This window comes from Nycticebus coucang, chromosome 15 (assembly GCF_027406575.1).
Source record: "Nycticebus coucang isolate mNycCou1 chromosome 15, mNycCou1.pri, whole genome shotgun sequence".
Classification (NCBI taxonomy): Eukaryota; Metazoa; Chordata; class Mammalia; order Primates; family Lorisidae; genus Nycticebus; species Nycticebus coucang.
The window spans coordinates 26,694,168-26,718,911 of NC_069794.1; the positions used below are offsets into that span (position 1 = coordinate 26,694,168).

At 35.2% G+C, this 24,744-nt stretch overlaps 1 pseudogene; it reads left to right on the forward strand.

Annotated features, from left to right (window-relative positions):
- Positions 1 to 1,538: 1,538 nt before the first annotated feature.
- On the forward strand, positions 1,539 to 2,078 carry LOC128566421 (protein tyrosine phosphatase type IVA 1-like; annotated as a pseudogene).
- The last annotated feature ends 22,666 nt before the right edge of the window (positions 2,079 to 24,744 follow it).

The following is a 24,744-nucleotide window of genomic DNA, read 5'->3' on the forward strand; positions in this document are numbered from 1 at the left end:
GCCTGGCATACAATACTCATTTATTTCCCCTAATTATAGGAGTCATTTGAAGGATAAGTCATCTGTTCTTCAAGCAAGAAAATCAGAAAGTTGCCTCCACCTACCTCATTAAGATTTATTTACCTACTTTGGGGCTGATATTTTCCAAAACTAAACAGTCTAGAAATATGTCTCTGAATGGGGAAATAATTCTAGAAAAGAGAAAGAAAATAGTGAAAAATTATGTTTGGAATGTTTCAAATGACTTAAAGAGGGATTTTTGAAAAGAAATGTCAAGTGAGAGGAGAATAATTCCCTTTGTGCTTCTTTAAAATGTGCTATATATTGTCACAACTGTAGACAGTTTTTATGTTCTTACTCTTAGCTTCTTGGAATGACAGGGGAACGTTTCAGGATGTCATGATTTTTTATCAGAGCAGTAACTATTTTTTTTTGTCTGATGAGTCAATCTATATGTGTTCTTGAAAAGATGAAAGTGAGCTGAGCTGAAAATATACAAATACAATCAAAGGATAAACAAAGTGAAAAAAAGTTAGTTTAATGTTATGTACCTTATCCTTTCTATGAGAAGTATCTGATTTATGTGAAAAAGTCATTAGCAATGAAGTAAGAAATAAAAAAAAAACAAGGGTATGCCTTTTATTTTATTTTAAAATCTACAGATCCATAGTCATCATTAAACATCCCCTCCAACTGCAACAGTTTATTTCAAAATTCTTCAAACAGAATTACACATTGAAATATTAAGAAAATTACAGAAAAAAAAGTTGTATGGGGAAAAATTAGATTTGGCTGGATGTCTTTGTGACAAAATAGAGTTTCTAATTCGATAGGAGCAAAAACAAATAATGCGGAGTTAAAGAACAAGATTATTCTTTTGCTTACAACTGTTGCAGGAAGAAATCAAGTTTGAAACACCAACTGTATGTAGGTTGGATATTCATATGTTCTGGTTCCCTGGCCTTCCCTCGACAACCCCAGCCACCCCATGAAGACCACTGCCATCCCCTGCGCTGCAGCCACTGCCATTGCAGGCCCTATGTTGCTGAGTTCTGGAACTGGCTGTATGATTGGGCCACAATCTTCAAATGGGTAAACATATTCTTCATTTATGTGGTGCTCTTGGTCAAACATTTATGGAGTTTTTGAAGGTCACTGCTAGACACTGCACGACCTCTAAGCAGACAAGTGAAGCACAGAAACTCATTACTGCTCCACCAAGAAGCCCCCGTAAGAGTGGTTAGCCTGGGCACACAAGTGTCGACTTGAAATCCGCAGAGCAATTTACAAGAGTTCCCACCCAGGTGGGGTAAACCTCAGTGCACTTCCCTTCTGCTGCCCCAGTATTACTGGATTGAAGAATTGCTGTTGCTTGTCAGGAGGGTCATTTCATTTATCCTTACTTCCAACTTCATCCTCAAACACTGAGAATTGCAAGTGAAGTATATTGAAGTAGACTTCATTTCTTTGCATTCTTTCTGTATTCAATTTTTCAAATTCTTTCCTAAACCTACTGAGTGGTTTTTCTCTAAACTAACATGGCTGGAAAGAACCTCCCAGCTCCTGTAGCAGCCACATGCAAGAATATAAGATTTCTTATTACACATGATGCAACCTGTGAGATCTTAAACACATTTTATGGAGGAACTTAAGAAATGTGGAGTCACCACAATAGGAAGGGTGTGTGAAGCAACTTAGGACACTACTCTTGTGGAGAAAGAAGTTCTGGACTTTTGGTAATGGCACACCACTGTCTAACCAGGTTGTTGATGACCGGTTAAGTCCCGCAAAAATCAAGTTTCTCCAAGAACCTGGTTGTTGTATTGCCCTTCCTGTGTTCCAGGCCTTGGGAGAGCACCAGTGCTTGTTGGTTTCACATTAATTGAAAGAGGAATGAAATATGAAGATGAGGTACAGCTCATAAGAGAAAAGCAAGGGCAGCTTTTAACAGCAAGCAACTTTTGTTATTTGGAAAGTATGGTCCTAAGATGCGGCTGCGCTTCAAAGATGCCAAAGGTCATAAAACAGCTATTGCATTCAATAAAACTGGGGTGCTGACGCGATTGCTTTGGAAGTAAAACTTGAGACAGGGCCTAATTTGTCACATGTTCGTTTATTAGCCAACACGTTGGCTTTATTAATAAAGCTATTGTAGGATATTGTAAAGCAGTTTCACCAGGCCACAGCTTCACAGAATTGCAACCTCTATGTTTGAGTTACAGTCAACTCTTTGGACACTTAGCAAAAGATTCTTGCTGTTTAGCATTTAATGGGCTTATAATTTGTACCAACTGACCTTTCCTGAAATCATGTGGTATTATTTTTTTTTTAATTTCAAAGAAGTATAATTTATTTAGGATTTCACTTACCAAACAAACACAGCAAAAGATATCAAACATCTGTACTTTTCAATCACATAGCTCACAAAGCAGCACAAAACAGTTTTAGGGGATGATGTGGTATTATTAAATTATGTTTTGTTTAAATCTATTCCAATGCCAGAATCTTATCAATATATAACAAATTTATAAAGACTAGGTGCCAAAATACCCCGCATAATATTTGGATGTTTTTGGTATCTTACAGAACTAAAATCCCGGGAACTATGAACACTCTAGACCTTATGCAGTTTATCCAGTTTTTTCAGACCTCTGGAAGGCCCATACAGTTTTTTGCCTGCTCACTTTATGTTTACATCTTCTGCATTTATAGCAGTACACATCAGGATTGCTTAACCATTGATTTTTTTTCTTTTGGATTTTTACCAAGTCTTAGAATGATTATTTAATGTCTTTCTATAAATCTCATTCTATGCTGTTATTAAAAACCTCCATTTTGAAAGGCAATGTTGTACAGAGTACATGTCTTTACTGTCTTCAGACAAAAAATCCTTACACTTAATTTAATGTTTGGAGGTGCAACTTTTAACAGGGAGGGCCTGAAAAAAGAATGGTTGGGGGCTATTAAATATTCTTAGCAAAATGTTGCCTCTGTCTTGTGCAGAATATGTAGAAATACCCTCTTTAATTTAGCAAATATTTTTTAAAAGGTAGAGATGCTTTGTTAATTGTAGCCAAAACAATTCTTAATAATTAAATTAATGAAATTCTTGAAACTTTTTTCCATAATTATCAGAAGTTGTTTGCCAACTTATTTCTGCTTGAGGTGTGATATTTTTTTCTTTCTTTTCCCAACCTCTTGCAAAAAAAAAAAGAATAGTGGGTTTCTGCTAATAAATTGAGTAGACATCTAATATTTTATATATGTCTTTTGAACTATGTAACTTAATACTTGATAACTTGTTTCATCATGTAATTAATAAAATGGAGATATGTATTTATGTTAGTTCAACCATATATTTATCCTGTCTGGGAGAGGGTGGTTATAGTTCTATGGGAGAAATAATTTGTTAGTCATCACCAGCTTGTAAAAACTTAGTGCAAGAGCTCAAACATCACGTAAATAATGAAATGCAAAAGAAAATAGTGTAAACAAGATTACATATAAGTCTATATAATTATTTGTACTATTTGTGCCGGAACTTCAAGATAGAAAAATTTTTCAGAAATCTGGATGTTTAGGCAAAATATGTACTCATACCTTAGCAAAGAAAAGTAATTAAGAATGAGGATAAATGGGAGCACCAATGAATAAAATGATGACTATAATGTATGATAAAAATTGTCTAAATAATACAAAAGTAACAAAATCATTACAAGATTAGTATGGCCTTTGTTCTTACTAAAAGGAATATTTGACTCATATTGAGCCTCATTCCTGTTACTGAATCTTAAAAAAAAATTGTTAGTTGTGGGATCATGAAAGTAAAATTCACATCATATTTTAAAACCTCAGTTTCCTCATCTGAATGTCGTGACACTTTAATGAGTAGCCATGGACAGTACAATTTAATCCGTTTTCTATCTATTCAAAGTGCTCTAGCCTTTGTTTGAATTAGGCCAATGTTCACAACTATTTTAGTTAGACTTTCAATGCATTTGTTAGTATGTAACGGATCTTATACTTCTTATTCTTACTTCTCCTTAAATTCATTCATGATAGACCCAAAACTTCTACCATCTCACCTCCCACATAGAAATCTCCCAGGCCAGCCAGGCTTGGTTCCTCTAATCCCAGCACTCTACGAGGCCGATGTTGACTGTGCAGCTGGTGCTTTTTTTGTTCCAACATTTCAACTAGAACTCCCACATTTTTATTTCCATCAGTTATGGAAGGTCAAACCTAATTCAATAAAATTGGCTGTATGGAATTTTAAAAAGTTAAAACCTTAAATTAAGGTATAAAATATTAAAATATTTATAAAACTTAGAAACAAAAATATAAATTTTATAAGTATCACTTAGAATCCCATTAATACAATTAAATTAAAAATATATTTTAGAATGGCATTTTCAATTACTTCCTCTAAATTCCTAATTATCCAGAAAAATAGGACATAGACTGAGGAATAAACATAAAAATATCAATGTTTTGCAGAATTACTTAGCATGCTCCTGTTTGAATAATCATCAAATTGTAATACCCCATTATTTTTGGTACTAAAAATTCCCAGATAATAAAATATTCATGAAGGAAAAATCATATTTTGGAGAAAGTGTGGAGTAGACTGAGTGAAAGTTTAATGCTGGCTTTGTTTCATCTGTTAGATAACTTTCTAATTTGTCTCTCTTTCTTTCTCCTTCTGTCTTGTTTTTTCTCCAGCTCACTTCCTGCTTTCCCCTCTCCCTGTCTCCTTTAATTGTATATTGAGTACAATTACAAGTATTGAGTCAATTTCCCTATTCTCTTAATGGCACGTTTTGACCATCCGTTTTAGAAGATCCTTTGTGTGTTTATGTTTTATTCTTTTTATCTTCATGCCTTACTGTACCGAAAGCTCTTTCTTCAGGCAACTTTTCCTTATATGAGATAGGTTTTCTTTTCTTCATGTATGACATTGTAAAATAGATATTATTTTATCTATGCCTAATTTTTTACTTATGTAAATACATACATAACTTCTGTGATTTTGGTTATTTTGTTTTGTTTTTAACTTGGAACCGTTCTTTCAAGATCAACCCCTTTCGGATGTGCATGTGTTTCTAACTCATGCCTATTTCTCTATAGTTGGCATGTGTGCAATTATTTAATTTTTCCTATATTAAATTGAAACCAGACATGTTAATCTTAAAACTGTTTTAATTTAAAATAATATGTATAAACTTTTATACTATTTCATGATCTACTAAAGAAAATTAATAAATTGTAACGTGAGCTCAAGACCGTGTGGTAGATTAACAGTGAATGTAGTACCCAGCCAAAGGCCCCCGAAAGGCCCCCAAATGTCTCAGCCTGAGACCCCGCATGTCTCAAACCCCTCCCCCTTGGGTTAATTCCTCAAGCAGGTTTCAGAATAGAACAAGGAAGTTCCCTGAGTTCCTAAGAACTCCTAGCAACAGGTAGAACTATGGGAAAACTTACCCCCATAGAGCAGGGAAGTTCTCTCAGTTCCCCCAACCCCCTAGAAATGGCTAAACCATAGTGAAATAAATTACCTATGTGAACTTCCCAAGGTACTGCGTCCCCCAAGTTTCCCCATGCCAACTCCTCATGCCAACCACCACGTAGTACACCACGCGGTCGCCACACTATAGTCCCTTGACTCCCTGCCCCAGCTAACTGCACGTTCTGCTTTTGTCTCTGCTTGCTTGCATGGCAGCAAAAAGGTATTAAAGACAGCCTGCTTTTCTCTTCGGGGCCGTTCGCCTTTGGGTGGCTGCCTGCCTGCGCAGGTGTGATAAATCACCACCTGATTTATACCTGAAGTGGGGTCTGAGTCTTTCTTCCAGGTGGCAAGGCTTACAACAGTTAATATAAACAAATTTCAACTCTACAACTATCACTTAACAATCCTATAATATTTCTCCTATTAGAGCTTCATATCCCCTTGCATTGAAAATGTTTTTATTATGACTGGCGTACTAGAGATAAAAACTATAATTGTTGATGATTTCACATGACACGTTACATATGCTTAGCGCTAAGCATATGTACTTTAAGAAAGGAAGCCTTGGAGATCAGTTACATGTTATTTTGGCATCCCGGTGGCTACCACAAAGTTTAAATCAATGTACGAAATGAATAAATTTGGTGAAATGAGTAAAGGAAATGAAATATAAAATAATTTTGTTAAGTATTGAGTTGTTAAAATAGTACATAGTATAAAAAGGCAATTTGCAAACAGATTCTATTTATTTAGCTATTTAAATAGCTAACATGTAAATAGTCATATTGAATTCATTTTTGCCATAGTCATCTTATTCTCCTAAATTCACTGATAGGCAGTTAATCTTGATTCTACCTTTAAATGTTACCCCCTTCCTTGTACTGCAGAAAGTTTTCAAAAAATCCTAAGAGGAATTGGTGTCCATCATCTAAGTACCAGACAGGTACAGAATTACTGGCCATTCCCTTCCCACCAGTGTTCCTCACGAGCATGAAGTGACTAGTGAAGCCTAAACTTACGTCGCCAGACAATTCACCACTGCTGAGGTGACTAGATTTTGTGTCTATCTCAGCATGGAAGGTAATGATTGTTCAGTCAATGGAAGTTCTACTTCTCACTGTGAAGGTTGCCCTGTGCCTTCATTCTAAGGTGCTTTTGGTCTTCACGGATTTTAGTTCACATGTTTCTCTCTGGGCAAAAGATGACAACCAAAGTGTTAGATATGATTCATGCTAGCAATTTCTATCTCAGGATGCAGAATACCTTTCTGGCATTCCATGAGATGCATGGCTTCTATTCTAAAAACAATAATTCTTCCCTGGGAAAATCAAAAACCTATTTTTAATTTTTTTTTAATTAAATCATAGCTGTGTACATTAATGTGATCGTGGGGCACCATACACTGGTTTTATAGACCATTTGACACATTTTCATCACACTAGTTAACATAGCCTTCCTGGCATTTTCTTAGTTATTGTGTTAAGACATTTACATTCTACATTTACTAAGTTTCACATATACCCTTGTAAGATTATCTTCCTGTCTTATAAAGGCAGAATAACTATCCTCAGAGATTGCCATATAACCATTGTGCCTTTTTGTAAAAGGTTACCTTTACTAATTCAAAAGTGACTTTTAACCCAGCTTATCATTATTTGGTATTTCGTGCATTAAGAACAGATAAAGAGAAAAAATATGTGTCTAGTAAACAAAATCAATAAAATAAAATTAAAGTCGATGTGCAAGGGTATGTATTAAGCCCATTTGAAAAGGGAAGTGGGTTTATACACCAATTTTTTCTCAGATTTCCAATGAGAACCATGAATAAAAACAAATGTATAACCAGCCTCTGGAATGGGTGAAACTTCTGCAGATAGAATAGAATGATGGTGATTTTTAGAAAGATGAGAAAACACAGAGGATAGCAACAAGGTATGGGAGACGCAAGTAAGGGACAGCAGAGAAGAGAGTTGAAGGCTGAGGAATCCAGGCAGCGGAAGAACACCGCAGTAAACTGCTGTTGGGAGCATTTACAGAGGCTTGCTATTAAGGCTGTCACTTTCAGTGTGAGTTACCTCAGGCAATGTTGGCAATGAAAACAGCCTCCAGGAAGATCCTCCAGCCTCAGCAGTAAAGGAAGATGATAATACAAAGAAAGCAGTGGGAGGTGCACGCTCACTGTCTCTGCATGCCAGTAAATAATTGGGAACCAGCCTAACCACTCAGGGAGGTTTACCTGGCCTGATTCTGCCTTGTCACTTCCACATATCCCCATTTATCAGAGCTGCTACCATACAGTACTAAGCAGTGATTCTAAAAAGAAGAGGAGGGGCCTTTTCTCCCCAAACTCATAGACCAGACAATACTCTTATAAAATGTCTTTGGAATAAATAAGCAAAAAGAAAAAATTAAAATGCAAACATCATTTTGTATGTTAGAATTAATAGATGCAACATAGACACTGGTGCACAGTGGTAACATTACCAATGTTTCTTTTTTCTTTTTCTTTTTAATGTTTCAGTTCATATACTTTCTGCACAGCTTTTGTCTAACTCTTCTGGAAGCACACTATTCTTTTGCCCCACTCCCATTTTACAAGCTCATTATCCACTTCCTTATTTCAAACTATTCTTAACATAGGATAGTACTCTGCACTTCTTACCTAGCTTAGCTATTCATCCTACATAGACGCTTCCTCCTTCAATTATGTGGGCTTAACCAAATCCACTTACCTTCTACATGTCAGGATAAAGCTTTACGTTCATAAAGTTTCTCTATTCCACAACTCAGAATTAATATCTCCTATTGCAGTTTATCTATAACTTTCATCATCAAAAATAATTTACTTTAAAATAATCATTCATGTATTTTTCTGTCACCTCATTTTAATGGAAAGGTATGGAACACACCCAAAGCAACAGTGTAATCATCTGTTAAAACAGATTAAACCACATAGGAAGAATTATCAAAATCTAATTGGTGCTAGAGGAGGGACCTTTCTGAACCAACATGGTCCTGAAAGTCAGTGTGTGAAGTAGCACCTAGTGACTTAAGCTCAGGGGAATCTTTTTCTTGTGTTATTTCAAGTTGATTGTTGATAGTTTAAATCAGTAACTGGCAGGGTGTCCAAACATTTATGTTTTTTCTGGGTTGCATGTTGGAAGAAGAATTGTTTTGGGCCACCCATTAAATACACAAACACTAATTTTCATGATATCCAACACCTCACATAAGCCAAAAAAACTCCTCACAAAATCAGCATGCTGCCCGCAGGGCTGCAGGTCGGTTAGACATCCATGAAAGAAGGAATCGAAAATTTCCATTAAGGATCCTGCTGGGGTTGAAATTGTAGAAACAGAGAATTTGGAGTTTGAGACTATTTCATTGTAATTGAATATCATATCCATCAGAATTGTGATCGAGAATATCATTCAAGAACAAAAAAAGTCTCTCATCAATCTAGAGGAAATACCGACAATAACAAGTTTATGAGGAAAGTAATTATAATAAAAACCCAACTGCTGATGAGGCAACTTGATGTTTTATTTCCATTATGCATGCACACCTGTGATCAATATTATAACTGTAAGTGATATGACAAAATCAGATCACAATCATTCCTTTACCAAGTGCCCTTCATGTTGATTTTACTGCTTAGTCACATGTGATCCCAAAGTATTTCTATTTCCATAAAATCTATGGAGTCCTTTCAATTATCTATATTTATTGGGTATGTACAAAGTATTTATTATACTAAGAGCAGCAAATGAAAGGTTACAGCTTCAGTAGGGGGAATATCTCCCAATTCGTCTCTATTTTCTAGATTACATTTAACTGAGTTCAGATTTCTGCTTTTGTGATTGGCGTCCTGGGGTAGACTAACAGCTGTGCAAGTTGCTCTTCATTGTCTATCATAACTTTAGCTCCCCATGAAGATGTATAATTAAACTGGGTAGTGCAATCCGATTATCTGTCAAATATAAATGAGTCACCCTGCTACCTCCATATACTAGTTCACTGTGTCTACAATGAATTAAAACACTTCAGTGCTGGATGAAAAAGCGAAAATAAAACCTCCACTCAGCACATATTTATTGAATGCCTGCTGTGTGCAAAGCAATCTGATATTCGAAGGGCAGTTTTCAGATAAATTTTACATAATATTTTCCACCGAGCCTCAAAATGGCTCTTTAATCTGTGGACACAGAAATGTTGGTCTCAATTTACAGATGAGGAAACAGTTTGTGGGGGGAAAGTGCTTTAATAGGGATTGCATGCTTTGAAATAATGCAGTTATGAATAAAGCTCAAAACTTCTGAATCATCACCATTTAGTCCTTTCACTACAGCATTCTTTTCCTCCATGAATGGGATGTTCTGTGCATGATAAAAGAGGGCTGATATCCTTTGTGTGAATTTCTTTATCATCAAACTCTTTGCAATTACGGAAAATCTATTTTCCACTCCTAGTATTAGCCCTGTGGGGCCCAGTGTGTGTCATGTATCACAGATCTTTAGAATGAAATAAATAGAAGCTGCAAATATTTCTGCAGAGAATAGCCCACTTGAATGTAGGACAGAAGGATATTTAATTACAACCATGTTATATTTTCCCTGTATTAACAATGTTTCCCAGTACTAGCTCAAAAAAATAATGTCTAGTAAATACACACTGCTTTGTAATTATTAACCCTTTAAATGTTCTTCATATAAGTTTCCTTGTTTTACAACAAGTCTAAATAAAAGATTGTGATCTGCTGAAAAGTGATCTGTCACAAAACCTGTATCTTTACCATGTCACTGTCCTTTAACAAATGTACTGAAGACAGATAAAGTCCACTTAAATTTAAGCGACAAGAGAGAGGGCAGAACTTTTGTATTTTGTTTGTCATTATGTCTTTTAACCCTAAAATAGTACCTGGCACCTAGTATTCACTTAATACATATTTTTGAGTAAAATAATGCTTTGGAGTCTATTTTCACCCTGATGCTTACCTAACTGTATATATATTTACGATATTAGAAACAGTTATCTCAGAAGATTATTTTTTTAAATTGACTATGTGACAAGGTGCTGCTAAAGCATACAGTTGTTCCTTGTGACACCCAGTTATTTCATTGTACCCCATAAAGGAAGAGGGGAACACAGCCACATTCACTCTTCCTCTTTCAACAGCTGTCTTTAAATGAACCAATAACTATCCAACCATGTCACTGACATAAGCGAAAACACAGCATCCGTTGATCATGGCTCAGAACTTAGCAGAGATAAAGACTAGAGGCATATGTAACAGTTTAGAGTCTAGTGCTGGACACAGAGAATGTTCAGTAAACATTAACTGAGTCTGTGTTTGATTTTGTGTCTCAGCAAATAGAAACGTGTGTATAATGTGGCCTTATATAATTGTTACAAAAGTGAAATTAAATCCCTTTTTGAATGCACACGTGTATTTACTAATATTTATGGGAATTCCTGAATGGAAGGTTAAGCCAGTGGAATTTAGAGTCAGTGAAACCTTGGTTCAAATCATAAGTTTGTCGATTACCAATATTCTAAACTTTGGCAAGTCATTCAGTCTTTCTAAGTAACTTAATTTTTTTTTTTTCAAAGTGACTATAGTAGTAGTAACAACCTTGCAAGATGGCAGGGAGTAGTAATGAGATTAGCTGCATTAGAAGGCCAGAAGGTGTGTCGGGGTCAATGAAAAGAGGGAACACCCTCACCTGTCATGATGGCTCAAGTGATTCTGTTGCTGTACATTAGATGCCAGGAGGGGCTGGTTCCTGCTGTGGATCTACACATGACTGTGGCTGGCACCCATATTCTACAGAAATAGAAATCCAAATTTAAAGATTCTGAAGGACTTTAGTCCAAATTCCTCTCCAGGGTTTAAAGATTCTGGCAACTTCTGCATCTATAGTGCTGCTTACATGACTTTTCCTTGCATTGGACGTTTTTATTACCTCATAACAGAAAAATGAGGAACATGCTGTAATTCTACTCACTCTCCCAAATACACACTCATACAAGGTTAAAGAAGGCTTTACCAAAGATCTTATAGTGACATAAATGGATCACCTTAACGTGTGGAAGCTGCAAAAGAAAAGTTTGAAGAGAGCAGAGGTATGATCATATCTCTTAAGAAGCCATCTCCATAACATAAAAGTGCAAGGTAGAGCAGCAAGTTCTGGTGTAAAAGCTTCAGCAAGTTATCCAGAAGATCCATCTGAGATCATTGATGAATGGGGCTACACTAAACAGTAGGTTTTTAGTATACATGAAACAACTTTATACTAGAAAAAGATCCTGTTTGTGACTCTCATAGCTAGATAGCAGAAGTCAATTCCTGGCTTCAAAGAGTCTAAGAGCATTCTGACTGTCTTGTTATGAACTAATGCAGCTAGTGATGTTAATTTGAAACTATTGCTCATCCACCATTCTGAAAATCCCAGGGCTCTTAATAATTATGCTCACACATTCTAGTTGTACTCAATAAACAACAACGCCTGAATGACAATGCATGTGTTTACAACACGGTGTATTGCACATTTTAAGCCCAATGTTGAGATCTGCTGCTCAGAAGAAAAGATTTCTTCCAAAATAATACTGCTTATTAACAATGCACCTGGTTACCAGAGGGTTTTTAATCAGACAAATAGGCAATCTTGTCCGAAATTAGGAATGTTAGCTTGGTGATTAGATGAAATGATAAGATTTGATTAGAAATGATAAGAAAGTTGGGCGGCACCTGTGGCTCAAGGAGTAGGGCGCCGGTCCCATATGCCGGAGGTGGCGGGTTCAAACCCAGCCCCGGCCGAAAAAAAAAAAAAAAAAAAAAAGAAATGATAAGAAAGCAAAGCAGAATTATTGTTTCCACTCCTACACAACATACATTCTGCATCGCATGGATCAAGGAATAATTTTGACTTCTAAGTCTGTTTATTGAAGAAAACCTGTTTGCAAGTATTTAGCTACCATATCTGAAGAGTGATTTATCTGATGTATATGTGCAAAATAAACTGAAAATTCTTCTGGAAAGCACGCGCTATTCTGTATCCTGTTAAGATTATTTGTGATTCATGGAAGTTCAAAATAGTCACTTTAACAGGAGTTTGGAAAAAGTCGATGTCATCTCTCATGGATGACGTTGAGAGTTCAAGACTTCAGTGGAGCAAGTAATTGCTGATGTTACAGAAATTGCAAGAGAACTAGAATTAGAAGTGGAGCCTGAAATGTGACTAATTTTTACCATCTCACGATAAAACTTGAACAGATAAGAAGTTGCTTCTTATGGATGACCAAAGAAAAAAATTTTTTGAGATGCAATCAACTCCTGGTAAAGATACTGTGAAGATTGTTGAAAGATATAGAATAGTGCATAAACTCAGTTGATAAAGCAGTAGCAGAGTTGGAGAAGTTTGGCTGCAATTTTGAAAAAATAGTTCTACTGTGAATAAAATATATCAAATAGCCTTGAATGATACAGAGGAATTTGTCCTGAAAGGAAGAGTCAATTCTTATGGCAATTTTCATTATTGTCTTATTTTATTTTCTTGTTTTGGTCAAAATCAAAACCAATTTATGTGAAAATTAGTCACCATTTTCTTTTCTTTTCTTAATTTTTGTCTTATTTTAAATAATTGCCACAATCACTTCAGTCTTCTGCAACCACCACCCTAAGCAGTCAGCAGCTGTCAACATCAAGGCAAGATTACAACTTGCTAAAGTCTCAAATGGCCATTAGCACTTTAGCAATGAAGTACTTTTATTTGTTTATTTATTTACGTATTCATTTATTTATTTATTGCAGTTTTTGGCCAGAGCCGGGTTTGAACCTGCCACCTCTGGTATGTGGGGCTGGCGCCTTACTTCTTTGAGCACAGGCGCCACCCCATAAAGTACTTTTAAATGAAAATATATACATGTTTTAGACATAATGCTACTGCACACTTCATAGACTATAGGAGTATACAAATAACTTTTTCATGCACTGGAAAATAAAAAAAAATTATGTGACTTGTTTTCTGCAATATTTGCTTTATTGTAGTATACAAGAATTGAACTTACAATATGGCCAAGGTCTTCCTGTACCTACAAGCATCTTTCTGTTTTCACATATAAACTATGTGCTAATCACTAACATTAGACTAAACCAGGGTAGGCTATTACCGCTATAATTATCATATTTGGGTAGAGCAATCCTGTTTAAAAGAAAAAGAAACACCAGACCTCAATGGCTTATCATAAGTAAACTTCATCACTGACTCTCCTCTAACGCACTGAGTCAGCTGGAAGAAGAGCAACGGGGACTTGGCTTTACGCAGTCGTCCAGGGGCTCACAGCCTCCCTCAACTCAGGTTGCTATGAGCACACGTGGAGAAGGCAGATCTGGTTTTCTGCTTCAAACCTAAAATAGCATATCGGAACTTTTATCATTGCATTTTTGAGAGCTAGTTGCACAGTCTCAACTTGATGGAAGAATCTAAAACGTGTAGTTTATCTGTGTCCAGAAATAGAAAAAAAAAATGTTTGTATAACAATGACAGAGTAATACTCACTAGTAATACCACCACCCAATTAATTGAAAAAAAAAAGAAAAGAAAAGAAAAAGCCAAAATAGCAGCGGCAGCAACTAACCCTGGTATACGAACATTCCTGTAAATCCTCGACCCTGCTCAATTGTGTTGCCGCCTTCTCCCTTCCGACTGTGAGGCACTGCAGTGATTGCCCGTCTTCCACTTCAGGGACAGTTACTTTCACGTAGGACATCTCACATCACTGTTCCCTGGGGCAAAGAGACATTTCCTATCACATTCCATCAGAGCAGCGCCTCCCCCATCTTTGCACTGACCATGTCATCTCTCCCCAGTTATCTTCTCGTTTACCTTCTCTGCTCCGTACTGTAATAAAACATTGTGAGAGAGTCATCTGGATTGCTTCTTCTGTTTTTTCATATTGCAGGTACTCTCCAACCCACTTTACTCTGGCTTCTGTCCACAACACGTTATAGAAGTTATAGAAGTTGCTCCTTCCAAGCTTCTATTAATTTTCATCATTAAATCCAATAACAACTTTTCATTTTCACCTGTTAAGTTACCCGTTATCAACCTTCAGTGTACTTGAAAATGCAATTGTATTTTAAATGCTCTCTCTGCTTGACTCCTCTCATTACATTACATCCCTTATTTCCCTCTGAACTTTCAGTCCCTTTCTCAGGTCATTTTTCTTTGCTATTGCAGCTCTTGAGATTCACCTCTAGTTCCTGCTCAAAGTTCCCCTGAAAGAAAACTCACATTTAATGCATCCAAAGGCAAATTCACAATTCCTCTCCTTCTTCTAAATCTGCTCTTCCTTCAAATCATCATCTCGTCTCAGTATCTCATTCAGTGGCTCAAATCAGAAATCTGGGGATCAAGAGACTACCTCTTTCTCCATAAACAACCAAATCAAAGCAACTATATGTACTGGTGACTTTAAATTGATCTTTCATTTCTTTTCATTCTAATAGAAACCACCAACAGCACCTGAAAAGAGTAAAATCCTTCTAATTTTCTGAATCCATTAATTATTTTTAAATGTCTAGCTGCTATAGTCTTGGATTTAGCTGCAAGCTTACAGCAAACCTAAGCATTTAGCCAGTTAAGCTAGGAAATTTAGACATTTCTGTTGTATTGTGATATTTATAGCCATCTTTATTTTGTGCCACACAATGTACAGAACAGTCTCCTGAAGTGGTTGGTCTCATCTTACCCTTCTCCCCTGATTCAAACCCCTTGCTTTCAGATTGAAGAGCACACCTATTCATTCGCTCTGCAAGGGTTTTCACAGTCCGGCTTTATCTCCTTCTTCCAAATGAGGCTGGGCCTTGGTCTCCTATCACTCCATTACGTCAGCCAAAATTGTCCTTATTTAATAACTCAAACATGCCTGCCTCCTCCAAGCCCGGGAATTGTCAGCTGGCTTGCTCTCTCTGCCCGAATGCTCAGCTCTACCTATTCCAACCTTTGCCTGGACAATCGACCCTAAATTCCTGTTCTCAGGTCAATTCTCTCTTTCCCAAGGAAAGATTTGGTGCATGTTACTTGCTATGTGACGAATTGATTCAAAAGTCTTCCCAGAGTCAGTATCATATTTCTGAGTTTAGTCATAATTTTTTTAAAAAATTCAAAAAACTTCTGTGATTCAGAGCTGATTTTAGGTACCGTGATCTTTATAAACTTACACTATGGTGTCCATGGTGAATGGCACTACCCTTAAACAGTAAAATTAAAAATACCAAAAATTTCTATTTGCATTCCTATATCTCAGTTCTTTATCTTCTCTTAGTTCTTTGGTTCAATGTCATTCTATTTTTCACAATAATTCAGATTAAACATAAAAGTTGTTCTTATCAAATATTTATATTTGAAAACTAGCAGATTTCATTGGTATTGGGAAATGCATTCATAACATGTTAAACTACAACCATTTTATAAAATTTGAGTGACTTTTCCCTCAAGATAATTATTGTGAGATGGTGTTAGGAGTAGATGAAATGGTACTATATTTGGTAATCTGATTTTCTCATCTGAAATGACTGCTCTTAAGAGATCACTGGAGAATTCAATAGCATTTGATAGAAATTACATGATAGCAGTTCTTTACATCAGATCCTCTCAGGTATGTTTTAACATCAATAGCAGATAAAATTTATTAAGTGCTTAGTTCTTTTCATGTATAACTTTATTTGAACTTAAAAGGATTTAGGGATAGTTACTTTTATTGGCATGTATTGAAGAAACTGATGGTTGAATAAAATATCTATCTGCTTAAAGTCATGCAGCTAATAAATAAGGCCTAGGTAATGAGACTAAACAGTGTGACAGCAAGTCCCTTACTCCCAATCAGTAAGTTGTACAGTATTTAGGTTAATTATATAACATCCCCAAATGACGTAAGTCAGATGCTTTTCAAAAGGTAAATTAGGCCTAGAATTCTCCATGACTTGCCCTAATCTCAGATACAAACTTAAGGAGACATCTAGGGACCAGAAATGTAAAGTTAATAATACTTAATTATTATTTTTTTTAATTTGGAGTTTTACAAAAATGAGTAAGTCTTGTTGAAATTCAATTAACTTGTTCTTAATTTTTAAAGCAGTGGAAATATATTGTAGAACAACATTCTGAAGTTTATGTGGTTGCTTATGGTAACAATATTCAGAATTCCCTCATTAGAAGCTCTCCAGTTCCTTTACCAGTGACTTATGTCAATCTATGCTGCCTATCCAAACACTATTTGATCTTTGATTGTTGTTGTTTTATTTCTTTGTTTGTGTCATTCATTCCAGATAGTTACTTGTAGCAGCCCATATAGCTTATGGCTAGGAGTGAGAGTTATAAGAATTACCTATATAGCTCAATAATGGAATACCTTGGCCGAAAGGGCATGGAGAGGGATTTAGCTCTCCTAACAAGCCTGAGAGCTCACGAGATGAGAGCAGTGGTGAATTGGCAGTCTCTACACCTGTGGTGTTGAGAGGCACAAGATCAGCCTTATATTAGGCTGGAGGAGAAGGCAGTTGGGAGCATGTGCATTCTATCATGGACTCGCTTGCTCTGACTCTGTCTCCTCTCCTGCCTGCAGATGTCAGCCTGGCATCTTTCTGCTGAAGATTTCCAAGCTCTCCTAAAGAATAAGATCTATCTAAGAAGATGGCTTTACTCTGACTAAGACATTCTCTCTCCAGCTAAAGTAGATATCCCTCATGGCCCTAACAGATCTGAGCAAGTCAGCGTCTGGAACCTAGTTAAGCTGGGCCGAGTCCTGGCCAGTCCTGGGCCCTGACAAGTGGTGTCAGGAGTGGGATATGACAGTTACTAATTGTCTATCTCTCTAACCTAAAAACTCTATATATGGGAATTCATTTTTCCTCTAGAAAAATGGAAGTGTTTAATGCCCTCTAGTAGAAAAAAATGTTCATGTTTATACTTAACATTTTAAGTAAATTCCACTCTTTGCATCATGATATTTATCATTATTCATTTAATAGATTATTGCAGAAAGATTCTCCTATATTTTGCTCTGTATTTTTTCTTGAATAAACCCTTCCTCATTTATTCTAGTCTTGACCATGTAAATGCCTTTGCACAATGAGAAAATTGGCAAATGTGATAAAAACAAAGACTTGAAAAATTCTTGAGGGTTAAAACTTAATTTGTTGCTTGTATACCTTTGAGTTGCCATAGATGCAAGCCTGGCCTAGGCTGCAGGGTGGCACCAGGACCCAGGTCCTTGAGTTCCCCAGACAACAGTCAATCCAGAAAATCAGAGCTGGCCAGTTGGTTGGGTGCTGAGGGCAAGAATATAAATGTGTCCATGAGAGACAAACAGAAACTCTGCTCATAGAAGCCTAGGTCATTGATTATCCATAGATTTGGCACTAAGTAATTGGTGTGTAAAGCCATTCAGGGTTGATGTTTTGTTAGACTGTAAAAGCTAACTGATACAAACATTTTCTTTTTTTTTTTTTTTTTTTGTAGAGACAGAGTCTCACTTTATGGCCCTCGGTAGAGTGCCGTGGCCTCACACAGCTCACTGCAACCTCCAACTCCTGGGCTTAAGCAATTCCCTTGCCTCAGCCTCCCGAGTAGCTGGGACTACAGGCGCTTGCCACAACACCCGGCTATTTTTTGGTTGCAGTTTGGCCGGGGCCGGGTTTGAACCCACCACCCTCGGTATATGGGGCTGGCGCCTTACCGACTGAGCCACAGGCGCTGCCCCGATACAAACATTTTCTTCACTAAACTAGCTGCATGGGTTACAGTTTAAACAATGGACCCTGTAGCTTATGACTTATATTACTACATTTTCAAGTTAATAGCCTTTATTTTTACAGGAATCATAAATGGAGGAGAAATAGAGCTCAGAAAGGAAGAAATTCAAACACACACACACACACACAAATTAAGGGCTTGTTGCTAAGCATTATATCATGTGCCTCTAGCCATATTATAAAATGAGAGTGTCTGAGAGAAAGCACAAATGCCCGTAAGAGCCCTCCAAAATGAGCTTTTCCTCTTCTTTCTTCACTTAGGAGACTTACTGCCTAGAGTTTATACTAATTGGTCCACGTAATAGACATATGCTTAGGTGCAAAAGTAGAGAAGGAAAAGTTAGAAAGAGATGAAGTTAGAGGCCAGCCATCACAATTTTTATAATAATTATGGAGATACTATTCTTATCTCTAGGGCTGAACTATACCTTGATTTGTAAGCATTGTACCAAAAGATATGTAATGTTTAAATATTTCCTTGAATTTTAAACCCAAAGACTATGTAGACTATGTGGTAATTAAATACAACATAATGATAATTTCTAAGGCAGTAAGTTTCATATGAAGAGTTCCATGACTTATATTAAACTAAAGCCTAACATTTGCTAATTTCTGTACAACATAATTGATAGAAATACTTTTCTCCCATTTTATACACATGAAGAAATAAAGTGGTACAATGAGCTAAAATTTCACAAATTCACTTATATTCAAAATTTTCTCTTAAAGTCATTCATACTACAGGAAATTTCCCTTTCATTCATCCCCTCTGCCGTGGGAGGTTTTTCAACTACTTGTCAGTACTCTAAGCAGAAGGAATAGCAGCTAAAATAGAAAAAGTTGTTGTTTGTGTTGTTCATAAGTAAACAGAAAAACAAATCTTTGCAGATCATAATATCTTTAGGAAACTGAAAATATGAAATATGTCATTTTAAAAATTATTTTCACAGCATTTGCTCTCTTTTTTTTCTTTAGCATTTGCTTCCTTTTTTTCTTTAGACATAGGAAAATGAAGTTTGCATTATAAATCAACTGAGACTAATTTTGTTAGATGCCCAATTAAACAACTTCAAAGGAGTAAAACATACAATATTAACTTATAGAATATAAGTTATGCAGGGCGGCACCTGTGGCTCAGTCGGTAAGGCGCCGGCCCCATATGCCGAGGGTGGCGGGTTCAAACCCGGCCCCAGCCAAACTGCAACCAAAAAATAGCCGGGTGTTGTGGCGGGCGCCTGTAGTCCCAGCTACTCGGGAGGCTGAGGCAAGAGAATCGCTTAAGCCCAGGAGTTGGAGGTTGCTGTGAGCTGTGTGAGGCCACGGCACTCTACTGAGGGCCATAAAGTGAGACTCTGTCTCTAAAAAAAAAAAAAAAAAAAAAAAAAAAAAAAAGAATATAAGTTATGCAATGTGATAAAGTCTAAGGTTTTATATGTATACATATATACACACATATATATACATATACACACATTATATATGCTATATGTGTAACAGATATATGTTAGGCATGGAGATAATGGAATCATTGTTAATTAATATAAAAATTAGTCTTTACATACTTTTTAATAGATAATGAGAATAACTTTCTCAAATAATGATGAAATTAGATACATTAATGTACTAGAAAGTATGAGAGTTTTTAATCTATTAACATAAATCACAGAGTGTACTGTCAAGATACATTCAAAATATAGTGGTTAAAACATTACCCTTTAGAAAGTAGATGACATACTTTAAATTGCTTGGCTCTACACATGTAAACACAAAATATTGCTGCATATTTGAAGTTAATTCTGAAACCAGGCATACTTCCACATGTTTGCATAGCCCTGACAAGTTTCTCCCTCCCCATGATTTTTTTAAACATTTTTATCAAAACTCAAGTTTTTTCCCACAAGGAAGGCATATCGCATGAACAGAATAATCTCAGTTTCTTTATATAACCTACTCTCCAGAAAGTTACAAATTTTTAAAGGGCAAAAATCCAGTCAGGTGAACTCTACTTGCTAAAATTTCTATAATGGAATATATTTTTGTATGTGTGTTGAGGTTAGACAAGAGCAGGAACTACATTCAAAATACCTATTTATTCTGAAATAGCTAGAGACTGAAGGTTGAAAAATAGGAAAAAATGTCAGCATTATTATTTAATGATTATTAAAAATATATAACTCTAAATATGATATTTTAATGGTTTCTACAAGATAAACTTATAAAGCTGTTCATTTCTAAATATGTAAATGTTTGAAATAACAATGGGACAATATGTATTAAAGTTATAAAAATATAAGGAGATTATTATTTTAAAAGTCTAGGTATATAGAAACTAAAAACATAGAAATCATGAAAGTTACATGATTTCAGTCTTGGGAGAAAGAAATTTTGTACTGATTTTTTTATTATCAAGAGATTAAAGATGACGTATTACTAGTTTATAGATAAGAACAAGTAAGATGATTTAACAGGATAACAAATATTCTCTTGACCACATTGATAATATTTGACCTATAGTTAAAGCTTAAAATGTAAATAAATATGTAATAGTATCTTTACTTCTCAAGAAGATAAGATTTAATACCATTGACAATAAGGGGATGGTTATTACTTCTTTAATTACTATTCTTATTACTACTCCTAAATTTATTTTTGAACAATACTGTCCTAGTTGGACAATACTGCTTATTTTTCAACTCAAAAACTATTAAAAGTTTTACAAAGTAATTTTTAAATATGGGTTAGAGTTTAGTGTAGGCTGATATTCCTGAGGATCTGCTGGTAACAGCTGGATTCCTTGACCCCCCACCCCCCACCCCGCCCTATACTGAACACAGTACCTGCAGGATACCACCAGGGTATTAGGAATGTTTAGCAGTTTAGATATAGATCTATGGGTCACTGCTGGAAAAGGCGCAAAGTTTGAAATTGCTTAAGGGTTAAGATACAGATTAGCAGCATAGAATAGGGAAGTTAAAGTTTACTCCCAAAGCATTGTAACCATTTCTTTTTTAATTTATAATCTTATGATAATCTCTTCTGTCTTTCTGTTGTTTTCTTAATTCATTGATGTTGCAAAACCTCTTTCTTTCTTTCTATCTATAATTAACTTTGTATGTTCTCTATGTTTGAATATATGGATGGACTTTTGTTGGACCAATACCCTTGAGGTTTTTGTTCAGGGCAGAGCTTACTTGATACCTGCTTGGCATGTGAAACTGCTTGCCTCTCTGAGCCTCGTTGGTTATTTCTTTGAAACTAACTGAGTGTAAGAGTTTACTTTTCATGCCATCCCTTTGCTGTTCCATCCTTAGGAGAAGAATGACATCAATTATTTATTGCAAGTGTAAGTTGACCCACAGTTATACTGAGTAGTTTTACAATATATCATACACAATTTTAATAATGCGGCAGATACTGCCAATTTCCCATTTAATACTTTTCTTCATCATAAAATTAATTTCTCAGACTTTTATACTTTTAGATGCAAGAAATACAAGATGCAATCTGGTCAATGGATAATCAACATATTTGGGGGGATGGTTTTATATAAAGTATTATTTCTAATGAATCATGTTATTATTTAAAAAACTCAAACTAATATCAATGCTTCTTAAACTTATTTAAAAATTTTTAGAAAGAATAGCTCTAAATTAATTTTGCAAACATTTCCCTGATATTAGAGCCAAAGACACCATATATAAAGGAAACTACAAGAAAATAACCCGTCTAAATACAAAAGCAAAAAAACACTCAACAAAATATTAGCAAGCCAAATTCAGTGTTAAAGAATCATTTGCAATGATCAAATGGGATTCATTTCAGAAATGCAAGGATTATTAAGTATATGCAAATAAGTAAATGGCATGATCATGTTAAAAGAATGCAGCACAAAAACTGTACGATCATTTTGACAGATATATCCAAAGATGTTAAACAACTCCACACCAAAAACTATAAAACTCTAATGACATATATTGAAGATGACATATACAAATAGTAAATGTACCTTATTTATCCATTAGAAGAATTAATATTGTTAAATTGTTACCCAAATCAATCCAGTGATCCAAATCACTATCCAAATCAATCCACTTACACAACACAGTCTCTATCAAATTATCTGATACAACACAATCTCTATCAATGACATTCTTCACACACACACACACACACACACACACACACACACACACACACACGAAGAAACAACAATCCCTAAAATTGGTATGTAACCTTAAAGGAGCCTGAATAGTCAAAATAATGTTAAGCAAATTGAACAAATGTGAAGTATCATAATACTGATATCAAATTATTGTACAAAAGTCTAGTAATCAAAACAGAATAATACTAGCATAAAAATAGACATGTAGTCCAAAGAAATGGAAATCTCAGAAATAAATCCACAAATTTATGTCCAATTGATTTTTAACGAAGTTATTAAGAACGTGAATAGGAAGGACAATTTCTTCAATAAATGGGTGTTAAGAAAACTATATATCAACATTCAGAAAAATGAAAATAAACCCTTATCTCACAGTATATATGCAAATCAACTCAAAATGTATTAAAGATTTAAATGTTAGACCTAAAATTATAAAACTGCCATAATAAAATATAGGGAAAATCTCCATGACATGAATCTGGGCATTTTTTATAAATACGATCCTAGACGTATTAACAATAAAAGCAAAAATAGACAAATGTAATTGAAGCAAACTCAGAGACTTCTGCACAGACTAGAAAACTATCAACAGAGTGAAGAAACAATCTAAAAAATGGGAGAAAATATCTGCAAACTATATAACCACTAAATAGTTAATATCCAAAATATATAAGATATTCTAAGAAAACAAATGACAAGGAAACAAATAACCCGGTTAAAAAATAGACATTTCTGAAAAGAAGGCTCAATGATGGCCAACAGGTGTATAAAATAATTGTCAAAAATCTCCAACCACCAGATAAATGCAAGATAAATACATAACGGGTAAATACCTGTTACAATTGCTTTTATCCAGAAGATAAATGATAGCAAATATTAATGAAGCTGTGCAGAAAAAGGAAAACCTATATACTGTTGATGAGAATATAAATTATTTTAGCCATTACTCCTAAAAATATTGCATATAGAGCTATTATATGATGCAGCAATTCTACTTCTGAGTATATATCCAAAGGCAAGGAAATCTATACATTAAGGAGTTCTGCACCCACTTGTTTATTGTGTTCATATTCATAATAACAAATACATAAAATCAACATAAGTATCCATCAATGGCTGAATGAATAAAGAAAGTGTGGTAAAAATACAGAATGAAATGAAATACTATTAGGTCTTAAAAATTGATATCTTATTCAATCATCACAATGTGGACGAAACTGGAGAGTATTTTGTCAAGTCAAATGGACCCAGCATAGAAAAACAAATACCACATGATCTCACTTACATGTGTTATCTTAAAAGATTGAATTTATATACAGTAGAATCGTGGTTACCCAGGCCTTGTGATGGGGGACCAGTTCATCAGGGAGATGTTGGTCAAAGAGTACAAAACATTAGTAAAGAGGAATAAGTTCAAGAAATATACTATTGTACAAAATGTTGACTATAATTAATAGCAATGATTTGGATTCTTAAAAATTGCTAAAAGAGTGGATGTCAAGTGTTTCACCAAAATAAATAAATAAGTTAATACATATTTAATTAGCTCAATTTACTCATTCCACAATGCATACCTGCTTCAAAATAACGAATGTGCATAGTAAATATATATAATTTTATGTATTATGAAATACTTTGTAAATTTTTTATTTTTTAAAAATTGTATTACTTTTAAAAGATTTATTGTTGCAGGTTGTGGGTACAATAAATTAGGTTACATTGTTTGCATTTATTAGGTAAATCCCCTCTTATAAATTTGTCCTGCTCCCAAGAGGTGTGCCATATATCTGAACATTGTGCCCCAAAGGAGTTAACAATTCCATCAATCACTGGGCAAGTGACCTTGAACAGAATCTTCTCTGAGAAAGAAAGATGAATGGCTAATAAACATATGAAAAAAGGCCCATTGTCCCTAACCAGGGAAATGTAGATCAAAACCACTCTGAGATATCACCAGATAACCCTAGTAACATTAGCATGTCACAAAGTCTGAAAGCTACAGATGCTGGTGCGGATGTGAAGAGAGGGGAACACTTTTACACTGTTAGTGGGACAGCAAACTAATACAGCCTCTCTCGAAAGTATGGAGAATCCTCAAAGAACTCAGATCTCCCATTTGACTCCATAATCCTACCACTAGTCAATCTACCCAGAAGAAAAAGAAAGAAAAAAAAAGAAAAACAATTTAACATAAGGACATCTGAACTAGACAGTTTATTGCTACTCAATTTACAATCACCAAAATGTGGAACAACCTAAATG